Source organism: Ambystoma mexicanum, chromosome 12 (genome assembly GCF_040938575.1).
Source record: "Ambystoma mexicanum isolate Mex_15411 chromosome 12, UKY_AmexF1_1, whole genome shotgun sequence".
NCBI classification, from domain to species: Eukaryota; Metazoa; Chordata; class Amphibia; order Caudata; family Ambystomatidae; genus Ambystoma; species Ambystoma mexicanum.
Window position 1 is genome coordinate 7244437 of NC_090936.1, and position 14626 is coordinate 7259062.

General features: G+C 47.0%; 1 protein-coding gene across 1 annotated transcript in view; it reads left to right on the forward strand.

Moving 5' to 3' along the window:
• The window catches only part of LOC138513169 (guanine nucleotide-binding protein G(i) subunit alpha-1), a 340588-nt gene that overhangs the window by 65316 nt on the left and 260646 nt on the right, over nt 1–14626 (forward strand). The window lies entirely within an intron of this gene.

Consider the following 14626-nt stretch of genomic DNA (forward strand, 5'->3'; position numbering starts at 1 on the left):
AAATGTAGTTTTGTCTGACCACCTTTTGTGTATGGCTACGTATGATATGAGGCATTGATAACACGCTCATACACAAGTGTTTCAAGGCGCGACTTGGCAAGGGAGGGTTAACAGATGAAAGACAGCGATCCTACTAGGCCAGGTGTCATTCAGATTATGCAAGTGCATGGGAAGGGGGAAGGGGAAAGTGCAGGGGGAAGGGATAGTGCAGTACATGGAATAATAGAATAATAACAATAAGTAAGTATGGCCAATAGGTGGCACGTGCAGGGGTGAAGGGTAAGTCCAGGCATCGGGTGTCAAGTGCTGGTAGTGGGCCTTTAGGGATACAGAAACAGTCCCCAAGTGCGGGGGTTGCCAGGAAGGCAGTGCAGGTGTGCAACTGGCCGGGGAGGCTACCTGGGCCCATGATCAGAGGGCGGCAAGGTCACCAGTGCAGTATCAACCAGGAAATCAGCATAGGAGAAGAGGAGAGAACGCAGAAGCAAAGAGAAAGGTTTTGAGTTGCTTCTGGAACCAGAGATGGTTCTCCTCAAGTTTCAAGGAGGCAGGGAGGCTATTCCAGAGGGAGGCCCCAGCCGAAGAGAGAAATCTACCACCAACTTGTTGCTTGGAGAAGCGACTGACCCTGAGGGAGTTGGAGATGGACAAGCGAAGAGCTCGGGGAGGAAGATATTTAGGAAGAGAGAGTTGAAGGTATTTAGGCCCCAGGCCCCAGAAGGCCTTGTGGACAATGCAGAGGGTTTTGAACTTGATCCTCGCAGCCACTGGTTGCCAGTGTAGAGATTTCAGTCTTGGAGAGATATGATCCCTGGGCTTGAGGCCAAGGACAAGTCTTGCAGTCCTGTTCTAGATGAGTTGCAGCGGGCAGAGAGTAGAGGCAGGCAGATTTAGGAAGATGCTGTTGCAATAGTCCAGCCTAGAGAGAACCAGAGCTCTGGAGACAGAGAGCTTCTGGGGGAAGGAGAGGAAAGGTAGCTGGTAGTTTGACTTCTTAGAGACGTTGGAGATGTGAGGAGAGAAAGAGTGTGGAGTTGAAGATGACCCTAAGGTTTTTAGCCTCACAGGTGGGAGCAGGGGGAGGGCCAAGAGAGACCGGCCAGAGAGCAGCAGGAAAGCAGGGAGCAGGTGTGCCGATTAGGAGACTCACAAACCACTCCTGGATGGCTGACAGTCAGAAATGAGAGAGGGAGAAGAGCAGGCTGAGGGTAGCCTGAAACTGAGCCGAGTGTCATCTGCATAGCACTGGAAGTTGGGGCAGAGCGCAGCAATGCAGTGGGCAAGAAGAGCCAGGTCTTGGTTGAAAAGCCAGGGAGAGAGGTTAGACTCCTGGGGAACACCACAGGTAGAGCTAAAGATAGATGAGAGGAAGGAACCAAGTTGGACCTGGGAGGGTCGATCAGAGAGAAAAGCAGTCAGCCACTCCAAGACCTGACCGGTGATCCCCAGGTTATGTTGTGTGTAATATCTTCACGTTTTATGTCCATGTAGTTTTGTCTGATCACCTTTTGTGTACGGTTAGTTGTCGAGTAAGACTCTTCTCTATGGGCTTGGAATGCGCCACAAGGAGTGGCCACGGGTGTGTCAGAGGTGACATAAAGCCCTGCCCAGCCAGGCAGCACTGCACCAAATGAAGTGTTAATTTGTGAATTTTAAAAATGTGTGGGGCATAAGGATACCCTGCCCCGACTTGGAAGCAACTAGACTGCCGGCTCCCTCAAGCAGACATTGTGTGGGCGCTATTCCCCTGCACCCGTGGTACATTTTAAAAATAAAATTGTGGAATGGTGCGTTTCACAGCCCACCTTTGGAAGAACTTGGAATTAATGGTTTACAGGCACTTCCGAGGAGGGGCGTGTGACATATTCTGTACCGCAGCAGTGAGCACCCCAAAACTGGGCACGCAATGGGAACGGTATACTTGGCAGACATACAGATCCCTGAACCGTGGCAATGCTAAACCCTGCACACCAATTGATTGATATTTTATTTCTATTGCGCTCGTACGCAAGTGTTTCAGAGCGCGACAAAGCAAGGAAAGGGAACAGGGGAGAACAAACGGCGATCTTACTAGGCCCAGTGACATTGAGAACGCGCAAGTGCATGGGAGAGGGGGAGGGGAAAAGTGCATGGAAGGGGGAAGAGGTGGAAAGTGCGAAGAGGAGGAGAAACAGATAAATAACAATAAATAAATAATAAAGGCAACAGTGGTAATGCAGCCAGCAGTTTGCAAGTGCTAGGTTTAAGGCAGCAGACTGGGTAGGTCTGATAAGTGCAGGAAGAAAAAGGGGGGGCTGTATGGGTACAGAGACAGACCCCAGTGCAAGGGGAGGCCCGGAGGCAGTGCGGTAGGGTGGCAGGATGAGCAGGTACCTGGGCCCAAAGGACAGAGGGTGGCCAGGTGCTTGGTGCCAAGAGAACAGATCAGCAGGGGAGAGGGGGAGCGAAGGCAGAAGAAAAGAGGAAGGTCTTGAGGTGGTTCCGGAACAGGAGATGGTTCTCCAAGTTTTAGAGTGGCAGAGAGGCTGTTCCAGAGGGAGGCCCCAGCCGAAGACAGAGATCTACCCCCAGCTTGTTTCTTAGAAAAACGAGTGACCCTGGGGGAGTTGGAAGTAGAGGAGCGAAGAGCTCGAGAGGGGAGGTATTTGCAGAGGGATAGCTGAAGGTATTTTGGACCCAGGCCCCAGAAAGCCTTGTGGACAATGCAGAGGGTTTTGAATTTAATCCTTGCATCCACTGGGAGCCAGTGGAGAGATTTCAGAGCTGGAGAGATACGCTCCCAGGGCTTGAGGCCAAGGACAAGTCTCGCAGTCCTGTTTTGGATTAGTTGCAGAGGGCGGAGAGTAGAGGCAGGTAGATTTAGAAAGAGGCTGTTACAATAGTCCAAGCTAGAGAGAACCAGAGCTTGGGATACCATGAGCTTCTGGGGGAAGGAGAGGAAAGGCAGAGTACCTCTGAGGAGGTGCAGTCGGAAATTTGACTTTTTAGAGATCTCAGATGTGGGCGGAGAAGGAGAGGGAGGAGTCAAAGATGACCCAGAGGTTCAATGGTACTGGTGAGCTCCTGCACTGTACCTGCCAGTACTGTGTAGAGCCCAATAGTATCAATAGTATGCAAGCTTTCGGAAACCACAGCCCGACTGTGCCAGCCTGCATTATGGGCTGCAAAAATATATACACCATTCGTACACTCTTCTGACAGAGCTGAGCACAGTGCACCATAATGTCGTTTTTTAGAACCTTTCCATGGCGATCGCTGTCAAGCAAGTTTCAAAATGCCGCTATTAAATCGCACTGCTTTGGTTAGGGTTTTGCCAAAGCTAAAGTTGCTGTCTTTGATGGCCCCTCCATTTGGTAGCGGGCCCAAAAGTTCTTTTGTGGTTAATTAGTGGATCATGACACTGAAATGTGTGGGCATGAGCGTTGGACCCAGGTTCCAATTAAAGTCACCAACACATTAGAAGACGTCCCCTATTGATCTAAAATACCCTACCCCCCTCCTAGAAGCAGAGAATTACCAGGCGGTTAATACGTGTAATGTATGCTTCTGAAGAGTAGCCTTCCTCTTAAAGGCGATGTAGTCTAAGGTAGGAAAAGGGGGTAAGGAAACCATGGCGCAATCCACAGCATGTTTGCAATTGACCTCACCACACCAGTGTTCTCGGGAGCAAGGATTCTGTGATCAAGACTGCTCAGTAATCCCGTGCACTTCAGGCTTCAATTAGTGATGCATGAAAATGCCCAAGTAGCAGAATCGCCTCTTTTAGGGGAATCTGTGTCCTAGTGTGACTTTATATTTGCTCTGGATTGCTGGTGATACTGTTCTGAAGAGAGGACGTGCACATTGAGAGGTTTACATGTACATGTCAAATCAACATGCCAGACGGGTGTAGGTGGCTCCAAAGCCTCTTGGATGCTGATGTTACAGGTCCGGGGCAATCGGACCAATCTAGATGGCCATCTCCACCTCCTGATTGGTCTTAAGTGCCTGAAATTGGGCCACCAAGGTCTGCAGAACCTCAAGGCCAGGAACAAAGGCTTCCATGTCATTCCATCGCACGTTTTTATTTCGCTGCATTTTTTGCCGCAGATTTTTCGCAGCAAAAACTCATTGAATGTTTTTTTGTTTTGGGGGGTTACCCCCAAAACCCTCCTTCCCACCTATTTAGAATCTAGTCCTGAAACACCCTGAAACCTTCTCTCTACCCACCCCCTACCCCATATTTTTCGATGGGTTTTTGCGCTAAAAAATCTGCGGCAAAAAATGCCACGAAAAAAACCAGTGATGAATGGACGTTGTACCGAACAAAGGTGGCTGGGAATTACCGAATATGTCGCAGCAGCTCTGTGTTGCTCATGTAACCCACCTTGTCTGTTTGCATACCTGACATTGCACCCTCACCACGAGGAAAGGCTTCTCCAGTGTCTGTTCCCTCGTGCCTGCCCCCTACGGTTTGTACTATGCCCTTTTGTAACCATTCTACACACTGGTGCACCCACCGCATCCTGCCCTTGCTTGCATTTCTGCTACAACCCTGCTCCATGATACAAGGCCCCACTTTCTTGGTACACCACTGTCCTGTAGCCTGCTTGCACTTCAACTACCATTAGGAGTGATCCCATCCAGACACTGCACACTGCTCTGTGTTTTGTATTTATCTTACCTGAAACCATCGGATTGACACACTCAGCCCTGTTCTCTGTTTTGTATTTGGCCTACCTGAAACCACCAGATTGACACACTCAGCCCTGTGCTGGGTTTTGTATTTAGCCTTCCTGTAACCATCGGATTGACTCACTCGGCCCTGTGCTGGGTTTTGTATTTAGCCTTCCTGTAACCACCGGATTGACACACTCGGCCCTGTGCTGGGTTTTGTATTTAGCCTTCCTGTAACCACCGGATTGACTCACTCAGCCCTGTGCTGGGTTTTGTATTTAGCCTTCCTGTAACCACCGGATTGACACACTCGGCCCTATGCTGGGTTTTGTATTTAGCCTACTGAAGTATTGACGGTGCTTCATGTAGGATTAACGCAGGTAAGTTTATTGAAAACAACAAACCCGGTGCTCTGCCTGCAACCGCTGCCGTCAACCCCCAACACAACTGCTCTCTCACTCAGCCCGTTCCACGCAAACCTTGATAGCCTTTTCAATCCAAACATTCTGAGCATGCAGATGCAGGCAGCACTGCTTATATAAACAATACAATATACTAATGAAACACATGGAAGTGAAAGTGACATCATAATACACGTTGCATATAAGATACTACAATATCCCTCCCCCCAGAAAAAACCAAATGAACAGAAAGAGAGAGAGAACCCAAGAGAATATACAAATTTGAACGTATTTTCAAAAATACAACTGTGACTATGATTCCGTTGAAAATGTAATGATCCCTTAATCCATCACGTAGTCTTTGGACCACACTGGAGGTTTTCTGACTCTTGCGCCTTGCACAACTCTCTCGCCACCACCTTCACAATTGTCATTTCCTCTGTGCATATTAACATCACCCACCTCCTCTCTACTGTTTCCATCCATTCCGATGGGATTTCTATGTGGGCCATCCTCAAATAACTCAATCGCACTTCTATTTTCTTTCCTTCTTATTCGTTGACCTACATCACCGCCACTCACCCAATTCCATTTACTGATCCTATTCATATTCCACACTGAGCCCCCATGAATTCTAACAGCCCGCTTAAACACTTGTATTACTTTCACAGGGTCAGATTATTTGGTATCACCTTTTCTCACCATGAGCCCCTTTTTTATTCTAACAAAATCACCTGGGCGATTCTTAATTTGCTCTCCTTCTGTTCAACAATCTTCTTGTCACACTTACTCTCACTACTATTGTTGACCCAAACAGGATAGTGTTGGGCACTCTCCCTTTCATCATTTCAAACAGAGATTTACCTGTGTCCCTTCAGACAGAAACCCTACTGCTCCACACCTTTTCCTTGAGGAGAGGAGAGGAGACTCTACGGGCATATTATTCCTTACAGCTTGCTCAATCGTCTCCACCAAAACCCTACTGCATCTTTCTACTAAAACATTGGTCTGGGGATGATAATATGCTGAGAACCTCCACTCAATCCCTAGGTGCCTGACAAACTCTTTCATTTCTTTACTTTTGAATTGCTCTCCATTGTCGCTTATGATAATTTTAGGATAACCCTCTCTCCTAAATATCTGCAATAGAAATGTTATTATCTAACTGGTGTCAATTCTATTTACTAATTTGAGCTCTATCCATCCAGAATAGTAATCTACCAACACAAGCATAAATCTGTTCCCATGCATTAGATCCCCATATGGCCCTACAGTGTCGGTCCCTACTCTATCCCATGGTGATTCGACCTTGGGCATGGTGATGGGTTCCATTTTCGAACCCTTGCCACAATTTTGACAAGGCCAACAATTTCTAACAAATCTTTCAACCATTGTGTCAATACCTGGCCACCAATACTTGCCTCTTACATTGTTCTTTGTGCCGGACATACCTGGTTGCCCTTGATGAGCTTTCTCAATCAGATCCATTCGCAACACTTGCGGGGGAATTAACTTGTCCCCTTTAAGTAATAGATCATTCTCCACAGACCATTCATCTTTGATTTCCCAGAATTTGGTGTACTCATCATCCAACAATTTCTTATCCGGCCACCCTAATCTGGTAAAATTCATAACCTTGAATAAAGTTTGGTCTTTAGTGAGTTTGTCTAACCACTCTTCTCTAGACGTTACTTCAAACACTGTCGCCACCACTTCGATTTCCTCACTATACTCTGTATTGCAGGCAGCTAAAGACAGCCTTGACAAAAAATTTGCTAATAGATTCTTTCCCCCCGGAACATATCTCACTTTAAAATGATGATCTTATAATCTGAGACTCAGTCTGGCTAATCTGGGAGTAGCTTTGCACATAACACGTACTGTAAGTACCTCAGGCAGATGGGGAGCAGGTGCAAGTGGATCTAGGTCACCTGGCCTAAGCCCCGCCCACCTGGTCTCTTGCTGCCTGCCGCTCTTTTTCACCACTTAGCAAACCCTGCCCATCTGTTGCCTTCCTGCTTCCCGCTGTTTTTCACCACTTAGAAAGCCCCACCCACCTGGTGCCTGCCTGCCTGCCTGCCACTCTTTTTCACCACTTAGCAAGCCCCGCCGACCTAGTGCCTTCCTGCTTCCTGCTCTTTTTCACCACTTAGCAAGCCCCGCCCACCTAGTGCCTTCCTGCTTCCCGCTCTTTCACCACTTAGCAAGCCACGCCCACCTGGTGCCTTCCTGCTTCCCACTCTTTTTCACCACTTAGCAAGCCCCGCCCACCTAGTGCCTTCCTGCTTCCCGCTCTTTCACCACTTAGCAAGCCACACCCACCTGGTGCCTGCCTGCCTGCCACTCTTTTTCACCACTTAGCAAGCCCCGCCGACCTAGTGCCTTCCTGCTTCCTGCTCTTTTTCACCACTTAGCAAGCCCCGCCCACCTAGTGCCTTCCTGCTTGCCTCTCGGTTTCCCTACTTAAGGAGCCCTCCAGCTTCTTTTCCTTTGCAGATGGGGAGCAGGTGCAAGTGGATCTAGGTCACCTGGCCTAAGCCCCGCCCACCTGGTGCCTTCCTGCCTACCGCTCTTTTTCACCACTTAGCAAGCCCCGCCGACCTAGTGCCTTCCTGCTTCCTGCTCTTTTTCACCACTTAGCAAGCCCCGCCCACCTAGTGCCTTCCTGCTTCCCGGTCTTTTTCACCACTTAGCAAGCCACGCCCACCTGGTGCCTTCCTTCACCATCACTGTCTTGTGGACAATGCTGGATTTTACTTTTATGGACTTCATTCATTCACGGTGCGTCACTCTTTCTCAACTCTCATGCTGGACTTCCTTTGCATCTTGTACTCATGGTGGCCCTGAATCATGCTGTTCCCATCTTCATCTTGTATCCTGGCTTGCAACATTGTGTTACTACTGACTTCTGCAATTGTATTCGCTCTCCACTCTTGCTTCTCCACTCTTTTTGACTGCTTACTCTTTTCTCTCTTCCTTTTCCTTCTCCCTTTTCCTATCTCCTCCCCTTACTTTCTTCTATGCTTTTACTCTATCAGAATTGTCCCTGGACCTAATATGATAGCAACCTCGTCTGTTTCCTCCCCACTCCCATTACTGTTTTTTTTCCCTCCCAACCACCCCTCCAGCACTATCTGAAATATCGTCAGGCCTAGTATGATAGTCGCTTGTTTTGTTCCTCCCCTCCCTTTCTCACCCCTCTCCCTCACCTTTTGTTTTTCTCCAGCTCTACCAGAAATGTCGTCAGGCCTAGTACGGTAGTCTCCTGTCTGTTTCCATTTCCTTCCCACTCTCCCTCTACCTTCCTTATCTATGTCTTAGCTCTTGCACTATCTGAAATGTCATACGGCCGAGTACGATAGTTAATTTCACATCCTTACTGTTCATGGCCTGTAGGAATGTGGTTGTATTTTCCCTTGTTCCCTCCCTTGCATTGAAACGCTTTGAAACACATTGTGTATAGGCGCTATATAAACAAACGATCATATCATATCAAACAAATGGTTTGTGATCGGTGTGTACCACAAATCTATTTCCCCATAAGTATTCTCTAAAGTAATTAATTGCCCAGATGCAAGCTAGCATTTCCTTTTCTTTAACAGAGTATCTGCTCTCAGTATCAGTAATTGCTCTGGATGCATGAATTATGACCTTTTCTTGACCATCATCCGTGATTTGACACATAACAGCCCCTAGACCAATTCCACTGGCATCTACAGTGAGCCTTGTTTGTCTTCCAAATACAAACGCTCCTAACTCTACCGCTCCACAAATCCCTTTTTTTGATGCATTCAGCTGCAGCTTTATATTCGCTATCCCAAATTAATTTTGCATCCTTTTTTAATAGTTTCCTTAAAGGCTCTGTAATACAAGTTCTATACCAACTTATTATAATACTCACATAAACCAAGAAATGACCTGAGCTCATCTTTCGTAGTGGCATCAGGAGAATCTGATTGCCTTCATGGCTTCTACTTTGGGTTTGTACCCTCTTCCATTCACAATATGCATTAAGTATTCAACTTCTTCCTCTTTGAATTTGCACTTGCTCCGCTCCACTTTCAATCCACTAGCACTCAACCTGGACAACACTTCATTCAAACTCCTGAAATGTTCCTCTACACCTTTTCCATAGATAATGTCTTCTTGATATACTAGTTTTCCAGCCAATCCTCTTAACACATGTCATAACCCTCCGGAACACTGCTGCTGCAGAAGCTTTACCAAAAGGCATTTGTTTATATCTATATAAACCAAAAGGCGTAATGAAAGCAGTAATGTCCCTACAATCTTCAGTCAAGGATATTTGGTGGTAGGCGCTTGATAAGTCCAACATAGTAAAGGTGTCTGCACCTTCAATACAGTTCAACATTTCCGAAGTTATTGGTAGAGGAAATATGTCTACAACAATGTTCTTATTCATGTCTCAAGTCCACGCATATCCTTAGCTTTCCGTTCTTCTTTATGGCTACAACAATGGGACTCACCCACTGTGATGACATCCTCCATTTCAAGTCTTTGTAGTTTTTGCTCTACTTTACTAGTCAAAGCGAATGGTATTGGTCTGGCTTTGATATGAGTCACTGGCACTGCTCCTCGCTTCAGTCTTATTCTGTGGGCAGAATTTATCAGTAGACCTAATTTCGCCTGAAAGACATGTTCTGGATTAGCCTCGATTTTCTTGTTCACAGTTGCTGCTCACCAATATTATCTGTTCTTTCTCACAAGGATCTAACCTTATGCTTAACACCGCTTGATCTGTCCAGCCTATCACGTGTACCCCCTTTTCTGCCACGTATACTTTCACTTGTGCTCATTGATCTTTGAATTGAATAATGCTGGTGAACCAACCCTTGATTTGTATTTTTGAACCTTCGAACCCACCCGGATTCCTTATGTCTGGTGTCTTCAAATTACTTCTGAGACCAGTTTTCGCCATGTCTTTTTTTTGTAATGGTGTATGGTGAGCAACTATCTACCATGACAACTAACTTCCAGTTGTCTAGGATGACTTCACACCGTGGGCACTTGAATTCTCCTCCAGGCGGTTCACGTATCATGAAGATCCTTTCTTCATTGGACTCTTCTTCTTGTATTGCTGACACCCTCTTTGTTTTGTCTGCAAGTAACCGCAAAATGTTCTTTTATTCCACAGTTCCCACACTTTTGTCCAATCGCTGGGCAATTTCTAGTGTATGCAAAATGACTTAAGCTGCCACAATTGAAGCATCTATCACCATCTTTTGTTTGCGATGAGAACATCTTCGAGTCACTTCTTGCCCAGGATTTTCTAAAATTTCCTCTCATATCTTTGTATTCTGCTCTTCTAGTTCTGTTACTCTTGTTTGCAACTTCTTCAATTTGTTCTTTGGTGCGTACAGCGTTCACTAATCCTTGTTCATCTACTTCTTGCATGTTCTTGCTATTTTGTTGTAACATGTTTTGAGTGGCTTCCTGTTTTTTGTTTTTCATCTCTTTTGAGCATAATTGGCTGTGTTCACTTCTTTTGGCTATCGCAATTGTTTCCGGTAAGGATGGATTTCCTACCATCCATAGTCTGTCTTGGATCAACAAGTCTCTTGTGTGAATTATTTGGTCTCTAATCAGCTCATCCAAAGTGATTCCATTACCAAAACGGCATATGCAGGCCAGTACTCTCAAAGCTGATACGTATTCTTCTATACTTTCTTGTTCCTTCTTGGCTCTCGTGTAGAAGTTGTATCTGTGGATGGCCACATTTATTTCCGGTGTATAGTATCTGTCCAGCTGTCTCAACGCTCTCTCATGATCATCACTGCCCCAGCTGCATCCAGCGTCAGTTCTGGAAGCTCCCTATATTTCCTCTGACCTTCCAATCCTAAAGCATGTAGCAATAGCATTTTTTTCTTATGGGGCGTTAAACCTTCCTGTTCAACAGTTTGTATATAGTTCATCCAAAACTCTTTCCATTGGGACCATGGTACGATTGGTTGGCCTGAACTTGGCAGAAAACTTGCAGGAGGCTGGATGTTGATGCCCTGCATGTCCTTTCACTTGTTACTCCTTGACAGCAATCTTATTCTAGATTCCTAATTCTTGTATATGTATAAACAAACTGTTGTTCGGTTAATTCATGAGGGGAACAAAAATAAGGAAAAATGTTTTTTCTCCCACTGAGACGAGGAAGAAGCATGCTGTGTAGTTCAGCCTGACTTCCTCAATCTCTACGAGATGGCGGCACGTTGTATGACATTTTTAGGTTCCTTCCTCTAATGCCCTTGCCGACCTGAAATATACACTTGTCTTGGCAATGAGTACTCTGCTCCCGGAAATCTTTGATCCTCGGCCTGAACAAAGCTTCTCGTTGTCTTATCCTTATTAGCCCTCCTGTGGCCACTGCCGTTTCACGTACTTCCTCCTTCACAGCACAGATGAATTTCCTTATTAATCCGAAGCATCAGCTCTGTCAAATTGTGGGTTGCCTGCGCACCGGGTTATCCTCGTCGCCAAATGAAGTATCGACGGTGCTTCATATAGGATTAACATAGGTAAGTGTATTGAAAACAACAAACCCGGTACTCTGTCTGCAACCGCTGCCGTCAGCCCCCACCACAACTGCTCTCTCACTCAGCCTGTTCCACGCGAACCTCGCTAGCCTTTTCGATCCAAACATTCTGAGCATGCGGATGCAGGCAGCACCACTTATATAAACAATACAATATAGTAATGAAACACATGGAAGTGAAAGTGACCTCATAATACACGTTGCATTTGCATATGCGATACTACACCTACCCAAAGCCACTGGATTGACACGCTCGGCCCTGTGCTGGGTTTTGCATTTGATCTACCCGAAGCCACCGGATTGAGACCCACTGGGTACTTGAAATTGTACCTCTCCTGCACGCCTGAACCAGCCCTCGCAACATGAGGTGCGGCCTTGCCAGTTTGTGCACCCACACCTTACCTGTGCAAGTGAAATTGCACTTCATGATTTGTCTCCTCGCACTTTCTGTAACCAGCACCGTGATACCTGAGGGTCTTGGTAAATGCAATAAAGGCATCCTTGCTTGCTGGTGGCTCTTTTGCTGCCAAGTTGTTTGACTTCAGGATCAGTGTTTGTTCTCCCACTAGCAGCGTACCAGACTCCTATAAAGTTTCAGCAGCCATGTCCGTACTGGGGGCGCCTCAGCCTGTAGAGTCCTCACCCACCCCACAAATATTGTTGACCGCTCACATTTGGATTGGGAAGATGAGAGGAGGTGCAGGAGAAGCAGAGATTTGGCTGCATCCTGAGGACTGGTTGCATTGGCCAATCAGATGTTCAGCTAAGACTGTAGATATGCACCCCTTCAAGTTGGAGCTGAGCAGCCACCGCTGAGGTCCACATTCAGCTCAACTGTCAGTCCTTTGTGCTGGGACTGTCTACTGCCAAGGCTTCCAATAGGAACCGGATCCAACAGATCCACTGTGCTGGGCTATTCCTACCTGGCAAAGGGATGACCAAATCTAGGCATGTGGAATGATCTGTGAATTCAGAGGAGAGAGGTTAAAGGAGATCAGGATGCAGTGCAGGTATCTGCGTGTATTTTTGGGCACAGTAAAGCGAGCCTTGAGTACAATGTTAATGTTAAAGGACATTTGTACCGTGCACTATCACCACCGGAGTGGTCCCCTGGCGCTCTGACGGCTCTGAAAGAGGAGGGGAGGTTGAGTTAGTGGGAGGAAGCAGGAAAAGTGCAAGAGAGCAGTGATGTGCTGTTGACGGCCTCAGCCCGGAGGTTCCGTTGTCTGGGCCTGTGGTGTTTGCGGCCGGTAGTCGTCGTGTGCTGTTGTGCAAGGCTATGTGTGTTTTTGTTTTGTTGTTGCGATGTAGTGAAGTTTGTGCGGTTTGTTGTGCTGTAGGTTTTAGTTGTGTTTGGTTTGGAGTTTGAGAGGTGCATGCAGAAAGGGAAATTGTTCAGTAGGGTTGGTTAGTTTGCGTCTCTATTCTGAATTGATGCGCTCGGCTTGGGTAGTCTCCCCTGATGCGGCTCTGTCCTGATCTGGGTCCGACTGGCATACAGGTTCCTTACTCCTCTGGCCCCCACTTCTAACATGCTCTCTCATAGCTCCCCTTATCCTCCCTTCATACTCCTGTGGCCAGTGCACCTGCCAATGTCAACCTCTCAGGTAGTGTGGTGACTGCCAATATCTCAACAATTCCACACTACTGTGGTACCTGGCGGTAACTAAGGGGCGGGCGAAAGTGTTGGTGGGAATGTCTGGGGTAGTTGACTCGGTCTCCGTGCGTGCCGCCTGTGTTCCAGTCTATCCGGTGTCATCCGTCCAGGTGGCGTGGGAGTTACTCTCTCGGGTCGGGGATGTCTGTGTCTCTTCAGTTTAGTCCTCCTTTTTCCAGTTTTGGTTTCCAGGTTTAGTCTGTGGTGTTGTAGAGCCAGGTCTTTAGTGATTTCCTGAATTTTAGGTGATCTTCAGTGTTTCTTATTTCTTTTGGGATGTTGTTCCAGGTTTTTGGAGCTAAATGGTAGAAGGAGGTGCCTCTAAGTTTTTTCTTAAGGTATGGTTCGAGTTCAGGCAGATTTCGTTGCTTGATCTGGGTCTCGTTGGTTTGTAGACGGTTATTTTCTTTTGTAGGAATTCTGCTCCTTGTCCGCTGATTGCCCTGTGCGTTATGCACATTGTTTTGAAGGTGATGCAATGTTTTACTGGGAGCCAGTGTAGTGTTTTTAGGGCTGGAGTGATGTGGTCTCTTCTGGATAGCTTGAGCAGTAGTCTTGCTGCTGCATTTTGGATCCTTTGCAGTTTCTTCAGGAGGTATTCTGGTATTCCGAGGTAGCGGCTGTTTGCATAGTTGATTTTTGACATGATTAGGGCGCTGATAGTGAGTGTTTTGTGTGTGAAGGAGAGGAAAGGTAGAATTCTTCTTGCCGTGTGGACCTTGACCTTGGTGAGTGAGGGGGGGGGGGCACTCTTCCGCCACTTTGAAGTTGTCGTTTCTGAACCCCATGAGTGAAGGTTGGAGATCTGAGCTTGAAGGGGCAAGCAGAATCCCCACCTTGTCCCACAGGATCCTTGGGTGCATTGTTATTGCAGTCCATGCCCTAGGTGAAGCCAGATAAGTTCCCCGCCGCCTACCACAGAGTGAAATTGTGGGAAACCAGCCATCACTTGTTTGATTAAGGCTCTGTAGAAGAACATCATTTGAATACCCACTGTGCGGCGAGGGGTTGGGGTAGTCCTCTGCCTGCCTCTCTGATCTGATGCTCCTGAAATCCCTGGGAGCCTCCATGGACGTACTGTTGGGTCAACTGAAAGGCCAGAGAATTTGCCAGTTTGTATTCTGGTCTTCTTAGTAAGTAATTCTTCCTGTGTTTCAAATTTGAAAAAAGGTGGGTGCCACCAAACATTAAGTGGAAGATTCTCGTTGATGATATTGGGGCAGACCCCTAATTACCTCAGCCCAAACTGGGTCCACCACCCGAGGAACAAGTGCACGTTTTGTATGTAAAGCAAGGTTTCCAGGGAGCAGTTAGATGCTAGACCAAGTCAAACCCAAGTCTCCACAAACTACATCAACTTATACATTT